Genomic DNA, 12,332 nt, shown 5'->3' with positions numbered 1-12,332 from the left:
CACGACCATTATGACAAACAAATCTAGAGGCTAATGACCAGCGTCCAGCGCAGATATTCTAATATATAGATTGCATTTCCCAAATTGGCATTGGCAATACATACAGGTATGTCCAGGGCTGCCCAGGGTCGGGCTGTCCGGCCCCTTTCTTAGACTACGATATAACAGCATGGACCTATGATAATAGCAAACGCGAAAACTGTAATGAAGCAAAATGAATTGAATGGAAATTATAACTTGCAATGCAAAAGACCAAATAACATTTATTATTCATATTTTCACATAATAATTATAGCAGCAGAACTTTTGAAACAACTTAAACTAATAATTATTCACAAAAGCGCCATTCATGTGATAATAAAATAATAAGCTAATCGAACCTAAATGACGTATAACCTTGATCATGTGAACTGAAATTTGTGCAAAATGATCCATGATACTTTAATACCCTTATATCAATAAAATTTAATACCCTTATATCAATAAAATTCAAAAGTTATGATGACATTAAGAAAAAATACCCCCATATGGCCAAAGTTCAGTGACTCTAAATGACCTTTGACCTTAATCATGTGATCTAAAACTTGTGCAAGACGATCAGTAATACCTGAATACTGTTATAAGTGTCATTAATTTTTTTCTATACGTTCAAAGTTATATCGAAATTTCGAAAACGTAACCTTGGTTAAGATTTCAAGGTTGATATGACGCTGTTATATCAAAACTACCGTCGCCTCCGCCGGAAAAGTGGCTCCTTTAGTCCTGCTCTGCTATGCATGCAGGCGAGACAAAAAATAGGTATTGCCGTGGTAACGGCCATATTTTTGTAGACTTTGATAATCCAATAATTGAAGTAAAATGTAGATTGACAGAGTAGTTTAAACATGCTAATTCGATCGTTTTATTCATACATGTATATTTTCTATGCACTAGCGTACCTACGGGGGGGGGGGAGCAGAGGGGGCAGTCTGCCCCCCTGACGAGTCCTAACCCATGCAAAAGACGTATCCATGTCATGTCCCCCCCCCCGACGAGCTTGAAGACCTTTTTTTGTCCCCCCCCCCCCCTGACGAGCTTGAAGACCTTTTTTTTTTGCTTGTCAAATTTTTTGGCCGACGGTTTTGCCCCCCCCCCCCTGTGGAAAATCCTAGGTACGCTACTGTTTCTATGATTTTGGATATAGATATTCCTACAAAATTAATGTTACCATGGTAACGGCAAATTAAATATCAGACCTATTTATGAATATCGCCACAGGTAGATTTACGTTCAGCACCAATTAATTCGCGGAAATAGCAAGAAGATCGAACTCTACAAAAGTAAACATAATCCTATATAAGATCATGACGAGTATCGCACTGATTGATATTAGTATGTGCAATATAGATGTAATATTGTGCGCTGTTTGTATTTTATCAGAAATGCGCATCCGATAAATGTACATTGTTATTTTTCGCATATATAACATAAAATGATATATCTTGCATCTTATTACAACATTTGTTTTCACTATATGTGCCATGACAACAATTATTATGTATTTATTCGGTTAGCGCTAAAATTGACGAAATTGAGATGCGGAACACAAACATTATACTATTGATAGTTTTTACAAACTATTTGTTTAGTAAATCACGATTTTATATTTCATATTGCCATATTATGTGTGTGTAATATTCCAAATTGAAATGCATATTTACTAGACTAATAATTTAAAACTCTGAATAAAAATAATTCCATATCAAAGATAACCAAAAATATGATGATAATCCGTCAAAAATATCAAAATGCATGATTTTCAACAGTCTTTCAAATTTTACGCAAAAAATGATACTTTCACGCAAAAGTGCACTTGGTATACACCCGTACGTTATTCCTCAGGATTTCCGCAAGACTTTTAGCTGGGATGCAAAGAATTGACAAATTGTGCTATCCAATTAAAAACTCGCTTTAGAATGCACTTATACATGTAATTATGTACATAATGTACGGTATTTTCAATTTTTCTTTCAAAATGCGCACCTGGTAAAATGCACATTGTCTCCTTTCGGATAACATAAAGTGAGATATCTTCCATCTTACTTGAAAATTCTTTTAATATTTGTGACATTAGGACATTTACTATACATTTGATGGATAAACGCAGTTAAATCGAAGAATTTAAGCTGCGTAAAAAAACTTCAAACTATTGATAATTTTCACAAACTTTTATTTTGAGGAAATCGCGGTTTTATGTTTCCCTGTGCCATATGTGTGTGTAATATTCAAATTTTAAATGCATATTTATGAGACTTATCATTTGAAACTCTGAATAAAAATAATTTCATATGAAAGATAATCAAAAATATGATGATAATCCGTCAAAATATCAAAATGCGTGATTTTCGACATTCTTTCAGTTTTTACGCTAAAATGACACTTTCACGCAAAATTGCGCTTGGCATCCGGCCGTACGCTATTCCTGGGTATTTTTGCAAGACTTTTAGCTGGGATGCCAAACATCAACAAATTTTGCCGTCGAATCCTTATCTAGAGCACTTTTTGACTTTTGGCCGGTCTACTAAATTGAAGTATTCAAGTTTGATACCTTATAAATTTGCTAAGAAGAAAGATACAGAGTTGGAATTTCATCCACATGTCGATAATAGTATGTTAATAAAGTTTTGTGGAACATTTCAAGGTTATTGATTCATTTTTCTTAGAATTATGTAAAACCAAGTCTTTGCAAAATTTTCAATTTTTGGGAAAAAATGACAAAAAATGCAGTTTTCTACTTAAAATCACAGCCAAATGACCTACTTATCCACGATAAATGGTACCTGTCTGATGTATTGCAAAATGTGGGTTGGATTTGTGAATATAGCATAATTATTTTAGATTTTCAGACTATAACCTATACTGTAAGTGAAAATTAAAATTCTAACCTTGACTATTTATCGTTCCTCATCCGCCATAGTGCCACATCAATGACAGACCAAGTCTATATCTTCGGTCTAGCTAAGTCGAGTCGCGTCGAGATTATCCTGCCAGTGCAGTGCGAATGCGGCCAGCATATCATTCGCGCAGCGCAGTACGCGCACCGAGGTGACCGGGGAAGTTTCGGCGCGGCCAGACCTGAACATTACGGTCTTGGCTCTGGCGTTAGCTTGTGCAGATTTGGTAGGGGCAGCGAAAGATAGCAGAAGAATGGTAACACAAATGTCATCAGTCTATGTAGTTTTATTGCTATGTAAACTACAAGAATCATGATAGCCTTTTGTCTTACATTTTTTGAAAATACCATGCTGTTAAAATAATATTATTTAACATATTTTCTGGGAGGTTTCACTATCCATCAAAAATAGTAAAATTTAATAAACGAAAAAAAATCAACTCTACAATCTTAAAAAAAAGTGCTCTGGGAGAAAATGGTCACATAATCTGAGCAAAGTGGACCTTCCTAAAAGCAACACTGCCTTGTGTTGCTGCCCTCTACGTTCGTTGCAACGAATGATATGCTGCATGGCCGCACTTCACTAGCAGGATAACCCGTCGACGCGACTCGACTTAGCTAGATATGGACTTGAAAGATATAGACCTGGTCTGTCACTATGAGGGATGAGGAACGATAAATATTCAAGGTTAGAATGTTAATTTTCACTTACAGTGTATAGTCTGAAAATCTAAAATAATTATGATATATCCACAAATCCAACCCACATTTTACAATCCATCAGGCAGGATCAAATACGGCCGCTAGACTAGCAAAGCCAAGTCCTAGTCTAATGTTAGACCTAATATTAGACAGAAACTATCTGGATCAGTATCGAGCTATGTATATTCCGACGGGTCTTGTCTTGAGAACTATAAAGGAGCGAAGGTCTTTGTCACATCTATTATTTTCATTCCTTAATTTTCCAAAGATTTGTGTTAGTATATGCATGCAGCCAACCGTACCTTACCTCAGCACCGACCGGACCGGGGTGCCGGCGCGGTCATGCATCGATGCCAGCCATGGCGCTTTAGGCGGTGCTGGATTGTGTAGCTAGGCGCATTGTGGTGCAGCGAAATTTAGATGAAGACGTATCAACCTCACGTATACTTGTTATCATATTGATATGCAAAGGCATAAAACCGTTGTCACCACCATGTAATATTTTAGAAAAAATACAGGATCACTTATTTTGTATTTTTAAGCATGACATTTGATGTAAAAAAAATTCAAGCAAAAATAATGATAAAGAGGAAATGAAAATAAATAAACTCTTCAATCTACTGAAAAAAGTGCTCGGAGAGGATTTCGGTGGTCACAAAATGAGCTTGGGTAAATCCGGGTGAAATTAGCAGACTGGTTTATTTATGACACAATTTGATGTTGTCTTACTAAAGATTAACAAAAAATTATGACAATAATTTAGTGATATATTATTTTTAAAATGTAGTACATTATTATTCAATCATTTTAGATATTTTTTGTTTTTTTCATTATTTGAATCTACTATTGTTATAATATGTTAGTTTTCCTCTGTTTTGATGTTAATCTCGAGTGTATTGTGTCGGTTCATGGTTTCGTTGGCATGACTACCAAATTGTTCGCGCACTTCAATTGTATTCGCTTATCGAGTGGACCTTCCTAATAGCAACACTGTTGTGTGTTGCTGCCCTCTACGTTCGTTGCTTTATGCCATTATCACTTCATAGGATCATTTTTGGTCGTTGACATGCGACTTGCATGTAATTCATTATGACGTCATGGCGCGTAATTGCGCTCTGTGCATCGCATTATTGTTGTACGCGTTGTATATTTCACGCATTCGCGCACATGCCCTAAAATGTTGAATAAGCTCTCGTATTCAACATAATGGAATAGTCGCGTGCATTTTAGTGTCCGTAAGTCCACACACACAGCTTTAACACAGGGAACAGTGGTTTTCATGAACGTTATATTGCAGAAATCCGGCCATATCCTTATAACTATTAATAATCTCACACAAGATTGATAATAGTGTGACAATTTTATCTAATTCCATTAATTTGATGTAAATATTATTACAATTATTTCACTATTTACGCCTCGCTGTTCATTTGAAAGTGTCCATGTCACAACTCTTGCTATGACAAGCTGTCTAAAACCACCCATATTTTCGAGACACTGGCACTTTTGTTTTCCCTCTGGAATATCCTTAAGGGTAAAAAAGGTCGAGATTGATTGTCATCTCAATGCTGAAAAGATTACCTACAGTTTGATGTATAATATCTTATGACTGGTATAATGGTTACATTTCATTTTTCCCCCAAACTTTGAGATCGAGCAGTCAGAACATGGCATATTTCTGTGTACAACGTCACGGACAACGAACGTAGAGGGCAGCAACACACAAGCGTATTGCTCTAAGGAAGGTCAACTCAATACGCGCATGCAGCTGAGCTGCGCGCACATTTTATTATTCATGCCAACGAAATCAAACGCCGATCAAATACAAGTAGCGATCACGAAAACAATATGAAAGAATATGACTACAACGATATCATAGATAACATTAGAAAATTATGTAGGAGAATATACATACATTTAAAAACATACGTTGATATTTAAAAGTTTTAGAAACTAAAATCATTACCAAATCGGTGATTGTTGTTATCAGCGATTTCACCAGACGGCTGTATGAGGTGATTTGCGTCGAGACGATTTTGTGACCACTCGCAAAGCATTTCGGGATTGAATATGACCACCTTATTTTCTCTGAGCTCTTCGCTGAACCCATCGTCACAGTACAGCTGCAGCGCAGCGCGCAGCCAATGCAATGCATCCGATGCATGTTTTTTTTTTTTTCGCCGTCCATGCCATGGTCTCGGACTCGGAGTTGAAATTTAGACCCGGATTTCGGGGATACAGCGCCTTTATTTCAGATTTATAGACTTAAAAGTCAAATGACATTTAAAATTTGAAATCTAACCTTGAACAATCATCGTTGATAAACATCAGCCCTGAAGCCATTACACTTCAAATCAGGCCAGGCAAATTAGACGTCATTGTCTAAGTTGCTAGAAGATCTATGACGAGTCGCCTGAAGCCCCAGCGCATCATTAACGTCACTAGCTAGCTGCGCGACCGGCCCAGACTCGACGCACCCAGGCCAGAAAAATGACCTCGATTATTATGGTGGTGTCTATGCATTTATTAGTGGTGCAGCGAAATTCAGCAGAAGAAAATAAGAGATATGAGGTATCCTCGTCATAAACTTAATATTCCAAAATGAGGAAAAATGTCAAAATCATGATTATTTAAGCTAAATATTTTCTTTAAAAATAAAAGTAATATTTTTAATATTTATACCCAGAATAACCGATCTAATAATTGTTCATTAAAAAATATTTGAAATTAACAAATGAAAAAAAAATCAACTCGACAAATTTCCCAAAACCCCACCTTATTTTTTAGAGTGGTCACAAAATTCGAGCGGAGTTGACCTTCCTTAGAGCAACACGCTTGTGTGTTGCTGCCCTCTACGTTCGTTGGTCACGGACTAACGTATGATAGTTTCCGTTCCTAGGCCCTTTTTATTTGAAACAATTAATACAGTCCAAACAAACTTAATTAACACATTTAATGTTGAAAGTAACAATGTTCTTGTACTATAAAGCTTTGCCTACTGATATTTATAATATAGGTACAGTTTGAGGAAGCAAATATCGAGTCCGGAATTGATTTTGATTTGGAATAGGGTTTGCGTAAGTATACTATATACTAGCAGGCTATAGCATCGTTTGCTACGTAAACCAAATGAGCGAACATGACCGAAACTAACCATTATGTAGCAAATTTTGTACAGGAGCCTATGGGATATTCGTCGGATTTCGGTCCTTTTTAGGGATACGCTCTGATACTGCACGGGGAATTCGTCGGCGGTCTTCCGAACCGTCGTATCACACATACGACGACGGTGCAAACCCATTTCAGAGAAAATCGACTTCATGGTTTACTATGAATTTTACACTTATTACCCCCGCCGTACAACACATTCATTGCTAGAAAAATACATGGTTGGAAAGAACAAGACAATAATTATTGCTTGACAGTGATATCCTTATTTTTATACAAAAGCAGGGATCAGAGAAAATATCGAAAAAGAGCTACACGCTTGTAATTTTGGTTTGAGCGTTTTAGATTTCCCTCGTACAAAAACGTCATAGGGAATACAACAACCCTGACCGCGATTTCAATGCGCGCGGTCAGTCAAAACGTCGTATCGCTTTCATGTGCAAAGTCAATGGAGAGCAGGGGAGTGTTTCATCAATATTTTCATCCGACAAGTTGTCAGATCTGACATCTTTCTCTGATGTTGATTGGCTGAAAGGTACTGTTACTATGGTAACTGTCGGATAAAATGGTACTTGTCGGATAAAACGTCCGACAAGTCCTTTCATGAAACGCCCCCCTGATGGTCGATACGACAGTTTGGCTGGCGTACCGCGCGCATTGAAATCGCGGTCAGTCAAAACGTCATATCGCTCTGTTACAGTACACGTTTTCAATGGGATTTTCGCATTTCATTTAAAAAATGTATGGTATCGCCGTGAAAATCCTGTCATATCTCAGAAAATAAAATAAATTGCTGCCTACAAATGTTATGAATAGAGTAAGACTTGTACTTTGATTTTCTGCAAAAATCTCAAAATCGATTTAAAAAAAAAAAAAAATTGACTGATACGACGGTTCGGATGACCGCCGACGAATTGATGCAGACCGAAATACGGGTTTTTAATGCATCGTTGGAACACTCAATATAGATGAAAATAAACTATACAGTGCGTATACAAAACGGGACAGTTTTGAAAAGTCTATAAAAAAATTGTTTCAAATTATGATATCTGTATTTTGATGTTAATAGATGCTCTGAAATCTTATCTTTGAAATTCAATTGAAGAAAATAAAAAAATGTTCATGCTTAAGCGAACACAGGACGTTTTTGTCGGGGGTTCAAAAAGAGGCTTGCGCCAGAAGGGCAGAATATGAGTAATATGATGATCAAATTTCTTGCTAATAAGCAGACTTCCTCTTAACCTTTTCATTATCTGTGCCATAATTTTCGAATTATACAGTCAAATTTTATTTACAAATTTATTTATTTATTTGAATTATTTTGTTTTTTTTCATTCAAACTTCTTTTATCTTCATAAGTAAGAAAAGAAGACTTTTTGTCAACCCAAGCAAGAAGATTTGCATTATTAATTGGGAAAACTTGTAATTATTAAAATCCTTTTATTATGTGAAACAAATTATGTTATGGTACCTTTAAAAGACATGAATCCATTTTCAAGGGGTTATTGATTCCTTGACCAAGTTTAATTATATGCTTGACAGGACAAACAGGAAGGGATTCATGTCTTTCAATGGCAATGGTGTATTGAGTCAATTCTGAAGGAGCTAGATATGGCAGATCGGGTAAAATGTATCAAAACGTTGTAAGAAAGCGAAGCGAGCATGCAAATACTCCCACTTCTTTTTATTACAATATCAAATTTTGTGATAGATTTTGACATAATATTCAGAAAATAATATCATATTTTACTTTCTATCTTTCCTTTTATTTCCTTTCTACTTTTTTTTTTCTTGGTCATGATTTTTTTTAATTGAGGGGGGGGGGGGGGCATCACCGAGCCCCCGTCCATCTATATGGCACTGTTCAAAAGGCACCATAACCTTTGTAGCACACAATGAAAGGATGTGAAAAAAAAATACACGCTCTCCCATACTTCGGTCAATAAAAAATTGTTTTTGCTTGAAGAAGGAATATTCAAAGCTAAAAGAGAACATATTAAAAAGAAACAACAACAGGACCATTCAGGCAAATAAATATATTTGAAAATTATTTTTGACTGCATAATTTGAAAATTATGGCAATGATAATGAAAAGGTTAAGGGGATTAGCAATAAGTCCGACGATCATTTTATGCCAATTTGGCGCAAGCCTCCTTTATAACCCCAAACAAAAACATTCCGTGTTCGCTCAAACATGAACGAAACTAAATTTTTAAATGGCATTTGAAAGTTAAGACTTCAGAGCACCTATTTACACCAAAATATAGACATCATCATTTAAAACAAGAATTGTATAGACTTTTCAAATCTGTCCCGTTTTTCTTTGATTCGCACTGTATTACATTATTTTCTGAAAATTGTGTAAAAAAAAATATCCGAAAGCTCAATTTTTGTACTACAGTATTTAATAATTTTGCTCGCTCGCTTTGCTGGCACCTTTTAAGAACTTTGCTACATTTGCTATATCTGGTCCCATCAGAGTTTTTGACTCATACACCACTTCCCTGACATAACTTTTATTTTAATAAAAGGTGGAAATCAAAGAAGGTATGTTAATTAACGTTTAGTGATAATCCTTTAAGAAATGACCAAGTAAAAGCTTAAAAAAAACAGTTTGTGACGTCATGCACCTAAAAGCACCTCCCTACCCTATATGCGATATAAACCCCAAAACCCAAACATATCAAAAAGCCAATTTGTTAATGTCCAATCAATACCTGGCAATACTAAATGAATATAAATTTGACACCAAGGCCGGTATTCTGAAGTCGGGTTTAACTTAGACAACGGTCTAACTCCGTGCTAAAATTATGGCGAGCCAAAATTTCTGTTTATATTGTATCTCTCATGCTTACTATTTTGTTTCCTGTTGCTTTCATAATGAAAAATACTTCAGAATACAATTATGAACAATGAATTAATAAATAGGACGTGTACTATTAGGGATTTGGGCCCCAATTGGCTCTCTATAGTTAAACCACAACTTTAAAACAGAGTTTGATTTAAACCTGACTTGAGATTGATGTTCATGTTATAGAACCAGAGGTCATAGCATGAAATTAAGAAAGCATAGATGCAAATTGCTAATAAAGCAAACTGTTTATTCAATTAAGAGTATAAATATCTGGAATGCTTTACCAGAAATCAGCTATTGAGAGGCATATTAGTAGAGCGGATAAGCTCCAAAAAACACAACAATTGTGCAAATTTTGACTAAAGCATGAAACTTTCACACGTATTTAGTATATGCCGTAAGATTTATTTTAAAGATGGGAAGTAAATTTATAAATGCCATTTTCGGCCGTTGCCATGGCAACGGATTAATTTATCAAAAATAACATACATTCCCATGTAAATGGTAAATAAACATGATATAGATGACCGAAAATGATAATTTTCAGGCTCCCAATTGAATGCATATGACATTTAGAAATATTCAAGATCACCAAGATGGTTCCAATTGGTCCGTTGCCATGGCAACGGCTTGTTTTCCCCAAAAAATTTTGATAAAAAAAAAGTTGTAGAATATGATTTATCTTTAATTTCCCCTAATTTTACAATGGTAAACAAAGATATTTTGGTTGCTAAATGTGTATATTACATCTCAAGCCATTGCCCTGGCAAACAAATAACATCTAATTTACAAAAAATAACATGGTTGACAAAACAATGGACAGGTAGAAAATACAATTGGAATTTACTTATTCTGTATACTTAAGTTTTGACTCCCTCAGTTGAACAAAAAATACAGAGTGTTCTGCAGGAGTTCTTTATAAAGATAAATATTATGTTGCCTTGGCAATGCTTGAATTAAATATAAAAAGAAACAATTTGCAAAGGGCCCGTTGCCATGCCAACAGCTTATTCCCCTCTACAAAGGTAAACAAATAATGATAAAAATGAATAATACATGTACGATCATCATTCTATTTTCCCTAATTTTAAGGTACTAATCGATATATGTTTGTGACTAAATTTAGAAATGTAACATCTTAAGCCATTTCCATGGCAATCAGATAACATCTAATAAAAAAAAAACATGGATGACAAGGTTATCGACAGGTGGAAAATACAATGAAAATTAACTTAATGTACATGCATAAGGTTTGACCTACTCAATTAATGTACGGGAAATAAAGCAGTGAGTGTTCTGCATGAACTAATTAGAATGATAAACATTGATGTTGCCTTGGTAATACTTGAATTCAACGATAAATATCAATGTTGCAAATGGCCTGTTTCCATAGCAACGGCTCATTTACCCAAGAAAAGTACCAGTTTTGATTAAAAAAAGAGGACTGTATAATCTGATTTTTCTTTCATTTCCCCTAATTTTAGGGTAAAAATGGATAGTGAACTGAATGGATTTGTGTGCTGTTAACATGCAAATAACATCTAAAGTCATTGTTATGGCAACCAAATAACAAAAAATTTGAACAAAAATAACATGGTTGACATGATAATGGACAGGTGGAAAATGCAATTTATAACAATTAACTCAAGGTTTGACCCAGTCATTTAATTTTGAACAAAGATTAGTGTTTCGCATTAGTTAATTAGAATAATGAAATTTGAGGTTGCCTTGGTAATGCTTGAGTTTAATGATAAATATCAATGTTGCATATGGCCCATTGCCATGGCAACGCCTTTTTTTTCTCCAAGAAAAGTACCAAATCTGATCGAAAAACAGTTTACAATCTGCATTTTGTCATAGATTTCCCTTAATTTTAGGTTGCAAAGCATAAATATGTTTGCTGTTGATATACACAATATTAAACTTAAGCCATTGCCATGACAACCAACCAACATCTAATTTCAGTGACTTTGGTTTTTTATGCAATGGTTTTAAGGGTGAAGAAGTACATTGGGACTAGTTACAAGGACAGCCAGTGGTCTGATGTGTCCAAAACCCTAAGACGGTTTCCAAAAATGAGTTTCAAATGGCTGTTAAATGGACATAGCTCATTTCATACCCGTCTGGGATATATGAATTTTGTGTCTAGACCATGGTTTCAATGGTCAAATAATACACCATGACAAGTTAAACGGACAGTCAGTTGTCCAGTATATCAAAAAATCAAAGATGGCTTCCAAGAATGGAGTCAAAAATTGCACAACAGGCAGACCCAGAATTGAAAGGCTTGTCACAGAAAGCATGTTCTGAGGCTGAGGCTGATAAGGTACATGTCTGCTTTATGTCAAAGATGACATTTTGATGAGGAAGTGGAGACCTCCCCGAAGACCAGCTGATGAAGTTTGGTGTATAATTCACCAGGTAGTAGTTCCTCCCTGCTTCCGAACAGATATTCTGAAAATGGCTCATGAGTTACCTATGTCAGTTCATGTCGGTATTCGGAAGACAGAAGATGGAATTATGAGGCATTTATATTGGCCTAAGATGCACAAGGATGTGGTGCATTTCTGTAAGACATGTCATACATGTCAGATTATTGGTAAGGCACAGCCTTCTATCAAGCCTGCTCCATTGATACCCATTCCTGCATTTGATGAACCTTTTACTAGGGTTCTT

Source organism: Lytechinus pictus, chromosome 19, assembly GCF_037042905.1.
Source record: "Lytechinus pictus isolate F3 Inbred chromosome 19, Lp3.0, whole genome shotgun sequence".
NCBI classification, from domain to species: Eukaryota; Metazoa; Echinodermata; class Echinoidea; order Temnopleuroida; family Toxopneustidae; genus Lytechinus; species Lytechinus pictus.
The sequence above is the reverse complement of the archived record's forward strand: the minus strand, read 5'-3'. Positions refer to the sequence as shown.